The following is a 14,399-nucleotide window of genomic DNA, read 5'->3' as shown; positions in this document are numbered from 1 at the left end:
CCCTTGTAATGTGATAACGAAATAATAATAAAACCATACAAGAGCAATGTGTATTAGGCACCCACTCAGTGCAGAACAGAAGCACACTTAACTCCCTTTAGTCATGTGATAGAAATTCTTTTTTCTCAGAGTCCCTTGAGGCCAATTTAATCTCTCTTTATGTGAAGGGCATGTAAGTCTGTCTTTATTGACATGATCAGATGAAAGTGTAGGCTGAGTGGTAGTAGGGGAAGAAGATAATCAAGGTCCACATCATGTAGTCTTCATCCAAAGAATCAGAGGAAAACAGTAGTTGCAGTAAGTTGTCTGGGTGAAACACGCACCAATTAATGCTGGGCCAACTGATTCAGATAAAAGGTCCTAATTAATGAATCATTAAGGCATACACTTTAAGAATATGGAAAAATCCTGAGCTGGGCCGCATGCCCCAAAGCAATCTTCCAGTTATGTGGCTGTGCTTAAATGTGATGCTAATTTCTGAGGGCCTGCCATTTGTAACAGCACTGAGATGAATCACAAGGAATTTATGAATGTGATCCTGCATCGCCATTACACAAGCCCTCCCCTGGGGAAGTGAACCATCCTGAGAGCAACTGCTAATAAGCAGAAATTAAATGTTACCGTCCCTTGCCACCAGGAGGAAAAAAGAAATCTGGGGGGAAGGTGGGGGGACGTATAATTTAGTTGTACATAAATAGTGGGAGATGCATGCATCTATTTTAAGCCTTTGTGGCCTGGAGAACCACATACCCTGTGCTCAAAGCCAGGAGTCCTCTTACACAATAAATAATTCAGAAACCCCACAGTGAGCGCCTGGTGAGGAGGCCTGCTTCCTGAACCTGCCTCCTCCTCGGCTAATCTTGGAAAAAGTAATGGATCACCCTGCAGCTCAGACAGAATTCCTGCTTCCACCTCAGGACCCACCAGGGCCCTCGGCCAGTGTACGTCAGGAGGAAACCAACACAATCCTGTCATTGTTTATGTTATTTATAGCTTATTGTCTTAAAAAATTGGAAATAACTGGACAGCTTGTGAGGAACTCACGATCTCATACATGGATTTGGCAGGCAGTTTTACTGGGGCCCATTTGACAAATTCAATATATAAGTGCTGTTGGAGGAAAATAGCAAACCTGAAACCCTCATTCCTAATATTATTTTGCCCTTTGTCCCTCCAGTGTCTTCTGATATTCATCTTTTTTTTTTTTTTTTGCAATCCCCTTGGGTTTCCTATCACCAAATCACCCATGTGCCATCACCATACTGATATTCTTCGGCCGAATGGCTCTTCTTTTTCTTTCTTACTTTCTTTCTTTATTTTTAAGATTTATTTATGCCTACAGAGCTGGAGTACAGGCCAGAGGTGCAAGGGTGATGAGAGGATTCACCAGAGACCCAGTGGGGAGCAGAACAGGCAGATCAATGGTGTACACTGCTGAGGGGAGCAGTGGGCGAGACAGGAGAGGTCTGCCGCATCATGTGGGTCACCTCCGAGGCCAGGGATCAAACTCACACTGTAGCGGCTATGGCCAGCTTGCAGTACTGCACCCTAACCCATTGTGCCACTAGAGAGGGCCCTCTTTATTCATTTATTTTTAATTGAGGTAATATTTGGACATGCCCAGGAAGTATTACCACCACTGTGCACCCACTACCTTAATCCCCTACCACAGTCCACAGTGCTTCCTTAACTCTTTGTTCTTACCTTCCCCCGCTTCTCTTCCCTGGTATCTCAGTCCTCTTGTCAGCTTTCAAAGGCATGTCTTTTCAGTTTGACTTTCTCTGACTCTTAATTTAGTTACTTTATTTTGCACATATTAGTGACGTCATCCAAAATTTATCTTTCTCCCTCCGACTTATTTCACTTAGCATAATCCTTTCCAGCTCCATACGTGTTGCCACAAATGGCATGAGTTTATTGATCATTGAGTCATATTACATCGTGAATTTCATTTTTCAAGGAACGCCCACGTTTCCTGTACAAAACCCAAGCAAGCCACATCTCAATTAACTCCAATTTGACTGATTTCTGATTTTAACCTCATCTCTGGCATGCTAAACCATTTATGTGTTTACTACAGTCTGCAGTTAGGTTATTATAATTCATGCAAAAGATTATTGAGACATAACCTATGTAACTGGCAAAGGCAGCAATGTGCAAACTAAAATGTCACCACACGCTACTTTACGAGTTTCAAACAAGCCCCCTAACTCCAAGTCAACCAAAGCTACTTTTCTGAGTAGGTGGGTTCTTTTGTATTTATTACTAGACCTCAATTCATTTTCCCTCAAAAGTATTATCATTTTGGATGTCAATAATCAATAAAGGACATTAGTAAGTGTGACCAGAAAGAAGAGTAAACGGGAATTTCTTCAAGAATTTGAAGTCAGTTCCTAGTGCATGAAAAATAGAATAAAATATAAAAGTAATACTCTCCAAAGTCACCGAAAAACATAGTTCAATACAAAGGTGCTAGTACTTTATTTGCTGTAGAATGGAAATGAGACCGAATTCCTCTGGACCTTGAAAATATCCCACCTAAAACAGCTCTATAAATCTGCCAAGCAGAGAGCAGGTGTTTTTATGTCTTGCCCTGATTCCTCCACACACCACCTTAAAATGAACAAGCAGGGAAATGTCCTTTTATTCTTCTATTTACTGGTCTGTCAAACGCTTACTTGCCTCTAGGGGGCATTTCTAAAGACTGCGAGGGAAATATTTCAGCTATTATGGCTGTCAAACCAGATGGCTCAGGAATTGGAATAGAAAAGAAATAGTAACAGCGAAGGGAAAAGAGTAATTCTGATCAAGTCAGCTCTTGTTGCCATGAGCAGAAAAAAAAAACTGGTTTCTGAATTGAATTAGGGAATGAGAAAGATTTGCTTTTTATATCTTTTAAGAAGCCATCTAGCTAATGTTCCTGGATGGAAAGTCTTTATGATATGATCTAGAACAAAGGTCATAAAAATGGAATATCATTGGAATGACACTCAATACCAGGGTTAGTATCTTACAAAGGTCACTTTAATTCATGAAGAGTATGGGAAAGACTGACCCTTCATTGAGATAAGCACCTTATTTTTCAAGTCAGTATTCACTTGGAAGAGAAGGAAGGTGTGGCAATACTCAGAAATTAACAGTTGTACACCCAAAAGAGATAATCTTTTGAGTGAGCGCTTCAAAACCTTAGTATCAATGTTATGATTTAATGTTACACCAACTTTATTATCTTCCAGGATCTGTTGCTTAATTTATTAGTTCTATTGCATTCCCAGTCACTTTTAATATCTCACTTTGTTCTTCTTTAATATTCTTTATATTTCTATAGTGCCTTTTATCTTCCAACCTATTGCAAACATCAATTAGCTAAGCTCCCCAACATCCCTGTGTGGGTAGAAGAACCCTATTATCCTCATTTTGAAGCTGAGAAAAGCAGGTTCCGTGAGTCGAGGTGACTTGCCCAGCCAACCAGTAGCAGACACAAATGACCTCATGGTTTATGGTGCCTGGTTATGCTTTAACTAGCAGACATGGTATTATCTAATCTCTCTTCTTCTCAAAGAAGCACGTTGTGTGCAATGAAGACATTAATCCTGGGGTCCATTTGAGGAAGCAAATTTTTACAGTATGCACCATTTCTCCTTCCAAAACAAGAAATCAAATTAATTTCTCTTGAAAACTTCAAGACCCCCTCCAGTCTTAATTTTCATGTCACCACAGGCAACTTAGCACCTAAAAATGGTTTAGTGAGAACACATTGATTTTACTAAATCTGTTAATAGGCTGAAAAGAAATACATGTTTACCAGAAAAGATCCAATGAAATTTCAAATTATCTTTACTACTACTACTAAAAACTACTATTCATTGAGCTCTTGAGCTGGTGCCTACCTGCATTTTCTCTTTTTAAGTTGACAGCTCTAGGGGACAGGATAATTTTTGTTCCCTCTTGAGAGATGGCAATCGAAGCACATGGAATGATTAAGGTGAACTGTACAAGGTCAGACTAGTAAGCTAGTAAGCAAAGGAGTCTAGCTTTCAACTCAGGCATCTGTCTCCAGACAGACTGTCTTTGATTACCCTGTTGACCATGTCTGATACTACAATGGAAGCTGCTATTCTCTCTTACTACACTATGAATATCACAGAATTCTGTCTACCCTATAGATCACACAAGAACACGTTGAGAGAACATAAAGTAGGGTGCAAAAAGGTATGGCTTTTGGGAGATGATCAACACTTTTATTGAAACAATCATTCCTATACTGTAATTTTGCGGGTAGTTATTGGTTCTTGCCCCACCCCACCACCCATCCCAATCTTCAACAAGAATCCAAATGATGCTAACATACAATGGCACTTTTTTTAATTTGTTGTACTTGATTTCGTTCCTATTTTCTACTAATATCCCTCTAGATGATCTTGAAATTTTGAGTGTGTTTTTTTATTCCCCATGGCAATGAAATTGGCAAATAAGAGAAATCATACCTAATATTCCCAAGTGAGAATTTATGTCTCCTAAAGACAGCAGGACGTCTGTCTGGACAGCTACGGTGTGTACAGATGCTAGTAACACAGGCAAGAACATCCCTGCTGAGGATGAGGAGGTGAGATGACTGAGTTGGAGTTAGGGATCGGGGTGGCCAGATTCATAGCCCAACTCTTCCTTCCTACTCCTTGATCCCGGTGGCTGACAGAATCCCCATGACAGTTGAATGTTTATGCTGAGTTTCACTCTATGTTCATGCATTACATGCTTAGTTCACTCACTCTTCTCCTAGACCCCATATTGCAGGACATTATTCCCATTTATATGAAAAATCAGATTTCAGCAGCATTAAATAACTTCCCAAAGACGACACAGCTGCAAGCATTGGTGCAGGCATTTGACCCAGTGATCCGACTGGAGTCCCAGATTATCATTAGTAAATGACTGCACTTCCATCTTTGGGAAAACACACCATTATTTACGACATGTTTATAATATCTTGAACATTGATATTTGAATATTGCTAGTGGAAGGCATCAATAGGCATTTTACAATTAATAGCTGAAGCAAACACTACCCAAAAAATTGCTATTAAAGTAGTACCAGGTTACCTTTGGCCACAATGGTGACTGGGCTGAGCTGCGGTTGCAGCAGTAGAATGGAAATCTCTCTCCAGAAATCCCCATGATGCCTGGGACAAAGGAGAGGGGGGTGAGGTCAGATTAGCTATCATCTCAAGAATAATCACAGGCAAGAAAAGCTGATCTATCTTTTCAAGATTGATTTCAAAGTCTCTGCAGGTGAAAACTACTCTCTATAAGACCAGGGGGAAAATAGGAGTTTATTAAAGTCTGTCTGTCTGTCTGTCTATCTATCTACCTATCTATCTATCTATCATCTATCTATCATCTATCTATCTATCTATTTATCTATGTCTGTGGGTTTAGCAGATTGCTTGAGCAGATTAGCACTACAGAAAGAGCCTTTCAGGCTCCAGAGGAGGTTCGAGTTCATCCTTGGTTATCTTTTCTTCCTGAATGGCAGTATAAACTCCTGGAGAGCAGAACAAAGCTGCCCTTCAAGACAAAAGCACAGGAGTTGCTTCTTTTCTCTAATAGATAGAAGAAAAGCAACTCGAGGAATCCTTTATAGTTAACTATTAAAATTGGTCTTCCCATTTTGCTTTTTAAAACGTCTTCTTTAACCTCAATCTCGGAGAGCAATCAAGCAATAAAACTCTTCCCTGGGAGAGATGGGAGCGCCAAGGTGAGTCACCTTATTCTCTCCTCTTTTCAAGCATCTGGAACAATGGCTTCAAAGGAAAGCTATCTTGCATTTGCCCAAAAAAAAAAAAAATCTCAGCACTGCATTATTTTTTCAGTGGCACTGTTGACCCCAACATGTGAAAAATGATTCAGTCTGTGAAAGTCCAGATGGAGTGAAGAGAGGAAAGTAATGTATAGGCAGCTTTATCTCCTAACCCAACATCTGGCTGCTGAACCCCAACAGCTTGTACTGGAATTACCTGGGGCAACAAAGAGGGACTAGGGTTAAGAGAAATAGATAGGAGGAAAGGTAGGGCTAAAAGAAAACAGAAGTGTGGAGAGGGAACTAGAGAGAGAGAGACAAAGATGAAAACCAAGTCAAAAGAGGAACAAGAATTACAGGAAAGGCAGAGGAAAAGAGAATAAGATACCTTGGCTAGAGTGCGCTATCATGTATTGAGCGGAGCACAGCCCTAACACTCAATGTTCAGTTAAGGTAGGAAGCTGAGCATAAACACACACAGCTACACATGCACTCGCTCTTTTCTTGATTGGACTCTCCCATTTTGTCCTTCTAATGCAGCAGCTTTGGCCCTATGAGCTTATTCACTTGCTGCTCCTTCTCCTGGAAATGCCTTTATCTGTGTGGCTGACTACTTCCTTTTATTCAAGTCTCATCTTCAACAAACTCACGGGAAAGAACACACCCAGCCCCAGTCTATACAAATCTATTGTATCTTCTCCAAAAGTCATTTTGCACACTTGAAATATCTCATTCTTGTTTGTTTTCCCATCAGCTTCAAGTCTGTCATCCTCCACCAAGACATAAGTTCTCACTGAAGAAAGAGACTCAGTGATCTGTCACTAATGGACTTAAGTATTGATTACTTGACTAATAGATTGACATATTTTAAAAATTATAAGAATGTTGTAAAAGATGTTTTGATGCCTGCCACCTGCTTAAACATTTAACAGGGAATTTCCCTGTGAGGAAAAATGAAATCATGTAGATAAGCATGACAGGTATTAAGCACTCCATAGAGTATTTGTTTTTAAAAAATATACAAAACAATAGAGCTATAATTAGGATAAGTCAATATTTAGAGAATGCAGTTATCTGTGGATTTACTGGAAGACTCAACAGAACCTGGAGAAAACAATTAGGGAGCATCTCAGCAATAGTTGGCTGGTGGAATTACTGAACAGGCAGGAGAAGGTGGGCCAGCCATAATCATTTACTTGACCTTGATTTCTGATGGGAGTACGGAAGGCTTCTGGTGCATCAACCTTTGCCCAGCTGTACTTTTAACCAATTAATTTTAAAAAGATCTAAGTCAATTAATTATAAGGTAATGGGTTGTCACATCTAGTTGCCAATTTATCTATAATGCCTTAAAAAAAAGAGAAAGAGGCCCTCCCTGGTGGTGCAGTGGGTTAAAGCATGGCCATAAGAAGCTAAAACCACTTGAGCTGAGTTCGATTCCCCTCCCCAAAGATGATCCACATGGCGTGGCAGACCTCTCCTGAACTGCCTGCTGTTCCCCTCAGCAGTGTACTTCGGCAATCTGCCTGTTCTGCTCCCCACTCTGTCTCTGGTGAATCCTCTCACTGCCCCTGAACCTCTGGCCTGTACCCCAGTTCTGTATGCACAAATAAATAAATCTTTAAAAAGAGAAAGAGAGAGAGAGAGAGAAAGAAAGAAAGAAAGAAGCAGCCCCAAAAGGGGTCATATGTGCTAAGTCCACATCACCATACCAAGACGTAATACCTAGTTTAACTGCAGTTTCTACACCTCCCAGGAATGTAACCCTGAGCCTTGCTGGTCGAGAAGAGCAGTTGGTGGGCTTGAGGAACACCACCTTAACCTCCCAAAAGAAGGTGGTTTTGCCTGAAACAACCTTTTGTTTTTGTTTAAATAACCTCCTTGTTACCTAAATAACCCTCTCTCTCTACCTAATAATAACCTTTCCCTTTGCACAACCCTTGTAAGTTGGATTTCTGAATTTACTTAGTTGAATTTTTTTAACAATTGTAAACTGTTACCTAATTCACTAGTTTCCTCTGTCTCTTCCTGATAAACATGCAATTTCACTATTCTCGTTTACTTATGTGTTCTTTGAATAGCAAGTTGTACCTTTATCTTTAATGAATTGTGAACCTCATCCTTTTGTGGACATTCACCAAACAAACACCAGAAAGACAGAGAGAATGCCCATTAAACATATGCAATCCAATTTTATAAATAGCCAAGCAAGTACAATTTGACAAGAATTTTGCAACAGAACATGTTAAATGCCTTTAAGAGAAGCTGGTGAAAAAACTGGTGATTTGATGCTGTTGAGAGACACTTCACCAAATGGCAGATGGAATAAAATAGAATTGTGCAATTCCATCCACTCCATGTAAAGGGCCAAACAGCCATAACACCCATGTAAAGAGAGGCATATTCTTTTACAACAATGTTAGCATTTCTCGACTCATTCTTCCTTTCTTTCCTTCAATCTTAAAAGATGTCCCTATTATCCAAGAATGAAACATCCACCAAAGCACTGAATTTTATTCCCTCTCACCTCCCTTGAGACTCTGCTGAATAAACTCTGTGTTTCTTTTGCATTATCTATGGCTGCCTCTGGCCCCTGCTCAGCCTACAAACATGCTTATATCTTCCTGCTACTGAAAAATTTCCAAGGTCTAGCCCTGGCACTACCCACTGCAAACTATTTCCCTCTAGTTTATTTACTTCAAGGGCTGTCTCAACTCTTGTGGCCACTTCTTTATTTATGTAAAACCTTTCTGGAAAGATAGGCTGTTCTGTTCTGCATCGATTTAGCACTTACTCATAATCCACACAAACCCCTTTACACAGTAAGTACTCAACAGGAGTTAGCTGCTGTGATGAGTTCTGTCATGTCAAGTGATGGCACTGTGGAGTTCCAGACAGAGGCTACAAAACCAGCCTCTGCCTCCCCATAAACATGGGACCTACAGCAAGTGATTTAATTTTTGGAACTTTGCTTTCTTAAATATAAAAGGCAGGACTCTCCCTGGTAGTGCAACAGATTAAAATACTGCATTATGAAGCTCCCCAAAGCCACTGCTGCATGAGTTTGAATCCCTGTCACTGAGCTGACACACATGGCGCGGCAGACCTCTCCTGACCTGCCTACTGCTTTCCTCAGCAGTGTATTTCAGTAGATCTACCTGTTCTGCCCCCCACTCTGTCTCTGGTGAATCCTCTTATCCACAATACCTCTGGCCTGAACCCCAGTTCTATAAGCATAAATAATTTTTTTTAAATGCAGGTAGTTATCAAACCTTATAAACTTGATGACAGAAACTAGGTGAGGAGAAACATGTAAGTGCTTAGTGCTAGGCCCAGGGCACAGTTAAGTACTTACACATGCTTTTCAAATACCCATTATATCTGGAGTGTGTTTTTTATTCCTTCCTCTTGCTTCAGGTAAATACTATGCATTTCCTTTGGAGAGTAACTTTTTCTGATACGCAGTCCAAGAGGTTATTCTTTCCAGTGACTTCAGAGGCTGAGCAGATCACAGGTTCCTCTTTCTGTTATGTGTCCCAAATCTGACCAGTCAGAACACTGAATTACCCTCCTCCATCATGTGACTCAACTTAAACAACATAATCCACACTTTGATTCAGTTTACAAGAGACTTGGTAAACTTATTTTACCAGAGGAATTCCTGGATTTTTGTAGGAATTATCAATAAATTATAAGAGCTCACCACCCCCCCTTCTCCCGCACCCAGAGGATATAAAATGAAGAGCTTCTGGAACCATCTTGCCATAATCTCAATCTAGCAAAGAATCCCTCCTATGGAGAGGACCAGAACTAATCCACTAGACCTGGCATTATTTGAGCCTGTCATCCAGCCACGACTGAAGCCATTTCCACTGCTTTATTTCTGGTGTAAGATACTTTGCACTTCTACAGTCACTTGCAACTGAAACCTTTGTGAATGCTTATCATGGTTTAGCAGAACTATTTGTAGGCAAGGACCCCTTTCGCATTTTATTCTTAGGTCTTAGAGAGCTCAATGGGTAGTCAATAACTATTGCACCAAGGTGAAAATACTCTGCTGATGGTGACAAAGGAGTATGTTTTGCACCCAGGCCTCATTAATTTCCTCATCCTTACACAGCAAGGTATGGGCTCCATGACTGAACACACTGAAGTAAGCGTCAGTCTAAAGTGGGCCCACAAAAAGCCAACACGTAGGCCACTACCTCCCAAGAACCTAGAAAATTGCTTTCAAATGCCATCTCGTCCAGCCAACACAGAAGGAAACAAACAGTGGATTCTACAGAGTGTTTAATTGAGCAGACAAGCAGATCATGACAATAAGAATTTCCAAACAACATGCTACTCCCATGGCAGTAGAGGATGGTCTCCTTCCCTTTTACAGCACCTTCTCTTGTGACTTTTTAAATTATCTTTCAAAGGCTACACTTTCAGGGATCATTTCTATCGTTTGTAAAATTGTCTTTCAGGACAGATTCTTTTTTCTTCAAAAGCAACGTTTGCCCAACTTCATAATGAGAACCTGGGGCGAAAGGCATAAAGACAAAATTCACTTTTCAACCAACTTTTCAGATTTCATAGCTTTGGTCATTGAGAGACAGATGTAAGGAGATACTGTTTAAGCAATCTGTACCAAGAAGTAATTTAGTGATACTGCAAATTCTATTTCCTCTGTCAGATGTAAGGATGTGGTGAGAAGGGGACAGCACAGGGATCAATGAGAGGAACAAAGGACTCAAAGAGAATATGTGTTTAGTTCAGAAACATGGGGCAACTAAGGGTTGAAAAGCAAAAAAAAAAAAATAATAAATTGACATGAATCGTTTATGTGCATTAAAGGCAATCAAACCAAAAGGGAAAAAAAATCATTATTTTGATGCAGATGGCAACAGGAATAGATTCTGAAGAAAAAAAAAAACTCTGTGCACACCATCAAAAGCCCTGCAGGCATATTCCCATTCCTTCTGTTGCTTCACAGCACACTAACACAACAAAGAGAGTTGGAACCAGTTTGAAAATCAGGGAACCAGTGTAACTGCGTGGAAGGGTCTTTCCCAGGTCTGGCACGCTCTCCAGGTCCGAGATGGCTTTCGTTCCTGAAAGCATGAGCCAAACAATAAGCCCGCTCCTCAAGGGTGAAAGAGACCGCTGTCTGCTCAAATTGGCCTCTGCAGCTGCTGGTCCTCAGAGTGACTGCTCCAGGGGGCCCCTCCTCCTTCTTGTGAAAGCTGGCACCATTTTAATGATTTTTTTGTAAATTTTGCCCTCCATTAGCTCCACCATGCTGAGATATAAGAGGGAAAAATTTCTAATTTGAGGATTCATTAAGCAGCTGTTGTTACTTATTTGGTGCAGTAGATGCCTGAAATCTGATGGTTTGCTGCCCGTGGCAGAAGAAACTATAATATCCTAGCCAGGCTGGTTTTTTTTTTATTTGTTTCACTCTGAAGTCAAGTCACCAGAGAACAAAGAGGGAGAATAGCTCTCTTTGTTATTCTAGAGAATCTGTCAATATTTGTTTATCTTCTTAGAAGGGCATTCACTCATTCAACAACTTTTATTGACAACTGCCTGAAAGCGCCCATAGGAGGCTCCCCAGGTATCATCACAGAGAGAACACTTTGTGGTGAGAAAACCTGTTTTTTCCTAAGATGAGCAAAAAGGCTAGAAGTTCATCCCTTTTAATATATTACTTTTATTTTTTTTTAAGATTTATTTATGTATGCATACAAAACTGGATCCTCTGGTGAGAGGATTCACCAGAGACAGAGTGGGGAGCAGAACAGGCAGGTGGAGAAAGTACACTGCTGAGGGGAGCAGCGGGCGGGTCAGGAGAGGTCAGCCAAGCCAGGTGGGTCACCTCCAGCTGGGGATCGAACTTGTACTGAAGCAGCTGGGCCAGCTTTCAGTGCTGCATCCTAACTGGTTGCACCACCAGGGAGGGCCTAATATATTACTTCTCATGTATGTCCACATCAATACACAGATTTTATAAGGCGAGAAAGGAAGGCAAACCATTCTGCTGACCTGTGTAGCCAGTGTTTTATCCACCTCACATACAATGCAGAGGTCCCACAGAGCAGAGAATGGTTTGTAAAATCAGACCTCCCTCCCCCCTATCCCAGAGTTCCTTGTTAAGAACCTACTATCCCTGTCTGAGCTGACCTTCTCCCTCCACACTACTAAGGGCAAAAGCATTCTTCAGGCAAAAACTCCATCAAAAAAAAAAAAAAATCATTACCAGTTAACACCCCTCCATCTCTGCAATTTTTTCTGATCAATTTTTGACAGACACACCTCAGATGTTCATAATTCCCTCATGATTTTTGAATGTGTGAAAATAGTTTCTTCATATTATATGTCAGCTTTTAAAAGTATTCCATAATGTGGACTAAATTTATTTGTGAAGTAAAAATGGCAACAGTGAGCTTGCCCAGTAAGACTAATCATGACCCAAAGCAAACGATTTCTCTGTACATCAAGAGATCTTCCCTGGGAAAGCTGCTGACTGAGGATCATCTCATCGAGGGTGCTAGGAATTAGTGAGAAATTGGCACCAACTATAAGCTGAAAAAAAGAATTCTCCAGTTCCTGTCCCCAAAGGTCACTCTCGGCCACGTTTTGTCTCTGCAGACAGAGAGCTAAAATATTATTTGTTCTTGTGAATTATTTTTTGTTCCCTTATTGAAATTCAATAGAGTAAAAATAACTGCTACCCATTATCCCTGTCAGCTCTACCTGGACTGAGGTGGTGGGGAAGGACAGGAAGAGCTGTTACAGATGTTTAATAGAAGAAAGCCCTTTTTGGAATGTGTTTGCATGACTCATAAAGAAGTTATTCTTAGCTTTCCCGTCATAAGAGATAAAGCTCTTTGTCCTATAATACAGGCTTCAACTTAAAAGGAAAATCCAAGGTCCATTCAAAGCCAGAACCCAATAATAAGTTCTTATTGTCATACCTGCTCCAAATCCCTGGAGTTATAACTCTTTGAAAGCCTAGAATGTACTGCAAAATTTTATTCTGCTTGTTTTTTTTTTTTTTTCATTTGTTAGGGTTGTGTTACCTGGAACAATAGAAACTTGAATGTAGTGGCAATGAATTCAATTCAGCTATAGGAATCATCAATTTAATAGTACAGTTTAATACAATTAAATATACTATGCTAGAGAGAAAATTCATCACATTTATGGATCCCCTCTGCAAAATCATATCTCATAATCAATCTTCAATCTAATATTGATTATGTTTTGGACAAGTCTGCCATGATTCCCAGAACCAATAAACCAATAACATTTTGAAGTAATTTACTAAAGGATAGGGCCACTCTCTGATGGATTAAATAGCAAGAGGTCAATGGAAACTAAAATGAGCTTGCTGGAATTAAAATGTATATTCTCTCTAGATTTGTTCTGCACTAGTTTCTTGCACAGTCTTACATTTATCTCCTTTTGGATATATTTAGCTCACCAATGCACCTTTTCCCCTTGATTGCACTATCCTGTTTTTGAATCTTTTGACATTAACATTTTTTGAATGCTTTTGTAATGTCAAATACAACATAGTTCTAGCAGTTCTTAAGGGGCTCTTCATTGATAAGGGAAGACAAATAAGGAATATGTCATACTGCGGAGTGCTAAGAGCTACAAGGATGGGCAGCTCACAGGGCTGTGTGGAATTGGAGAATGGCACCAGGAGCTCTCCCACACCAGCACATTAGATTAGTGAGGAGGGATGGCCACTCTAGTTCACCAAGAAGGTAGACATGGTGAATCTCTATTAGCTAGCCCTGTGGTCAGTGAAAGAGGAGAAAAACATGGTTCTTACCTTGGTTCCTTCTTCTGACTGGAAAACTTCTATAATTAACATTTCCTTATCTCTTAGGTCTCTCTTTGTTAACTCTCTGAGGAAACCTTCCCTCACCACCTCTTCCCAAGTCTGTACATGGTACAGTTACAAAATGTGTATGTAGTGTGTGACAAAATCCTCTGGACATCACCTTGTAGTACTACGAATGGGGTTGCAAAAGGGTGTATTGGAGAATTTAGACACCCCCAAAATATGGTTTTATTTTATATTCCCTACTGCAGAGTCCCTAATTCCACAGCTAATGAGAAAGGTGGTGGAAGGGATTTTTCAACTGAAGAAAATCCAACTTCTTTGTTTAATTCAGTTTTCTTTGTGGAAATGATCCTATCAATCAAAGCTCAAATGCTTCACTGGGGCTGACTCTGAATTTTCAGTCTCCCCTGACTCCTTCGTCCCCAATGCCCACACACTGCCTTCTGGCATCCAGAGGGGAGGAAAGTTCATGACACTCATGATGTGAGGGCTGAACTCTATCCGCACCTTGTCCAACTGGGGCATCGCTGTCTTGGAAGAGAAACCTGTCACCCTTTAGGTCAGTCACACATGCCAGTGCCCCTGAGTTGTGTCCCATTCTCCTGTGTCTCACCTTCTTGTGGTTTATAATGGAATAATGAAGAGACAGGAGATGTTTCCATATAAGCAAATATAAAAATAGATACAATGATTCCCAGTTACCCTCTGACCTGTTTATAGAAAGACGTTAACCACCTTTGCCATTGTGTCTCCAAATTCCTTT

This window comes from Condylura cristata, unplaced genomic scaffold (assembly GCF_000260355.1).
Source record: "Condylura cristata isolate star-nosed mole 26May11 unplaced genomic scaffold, ConCri1.0 scaffold00004, whole genome shotgun sequence".
Lineage (NCBI taxonomy): Eukaryota > Metazoa > Chordata > Mammalia > Eulipotyphla > Talpidae > Condylura > Condylura cristata.
This window is presented reverse-complemented; position numbering follows the sequence as displayed.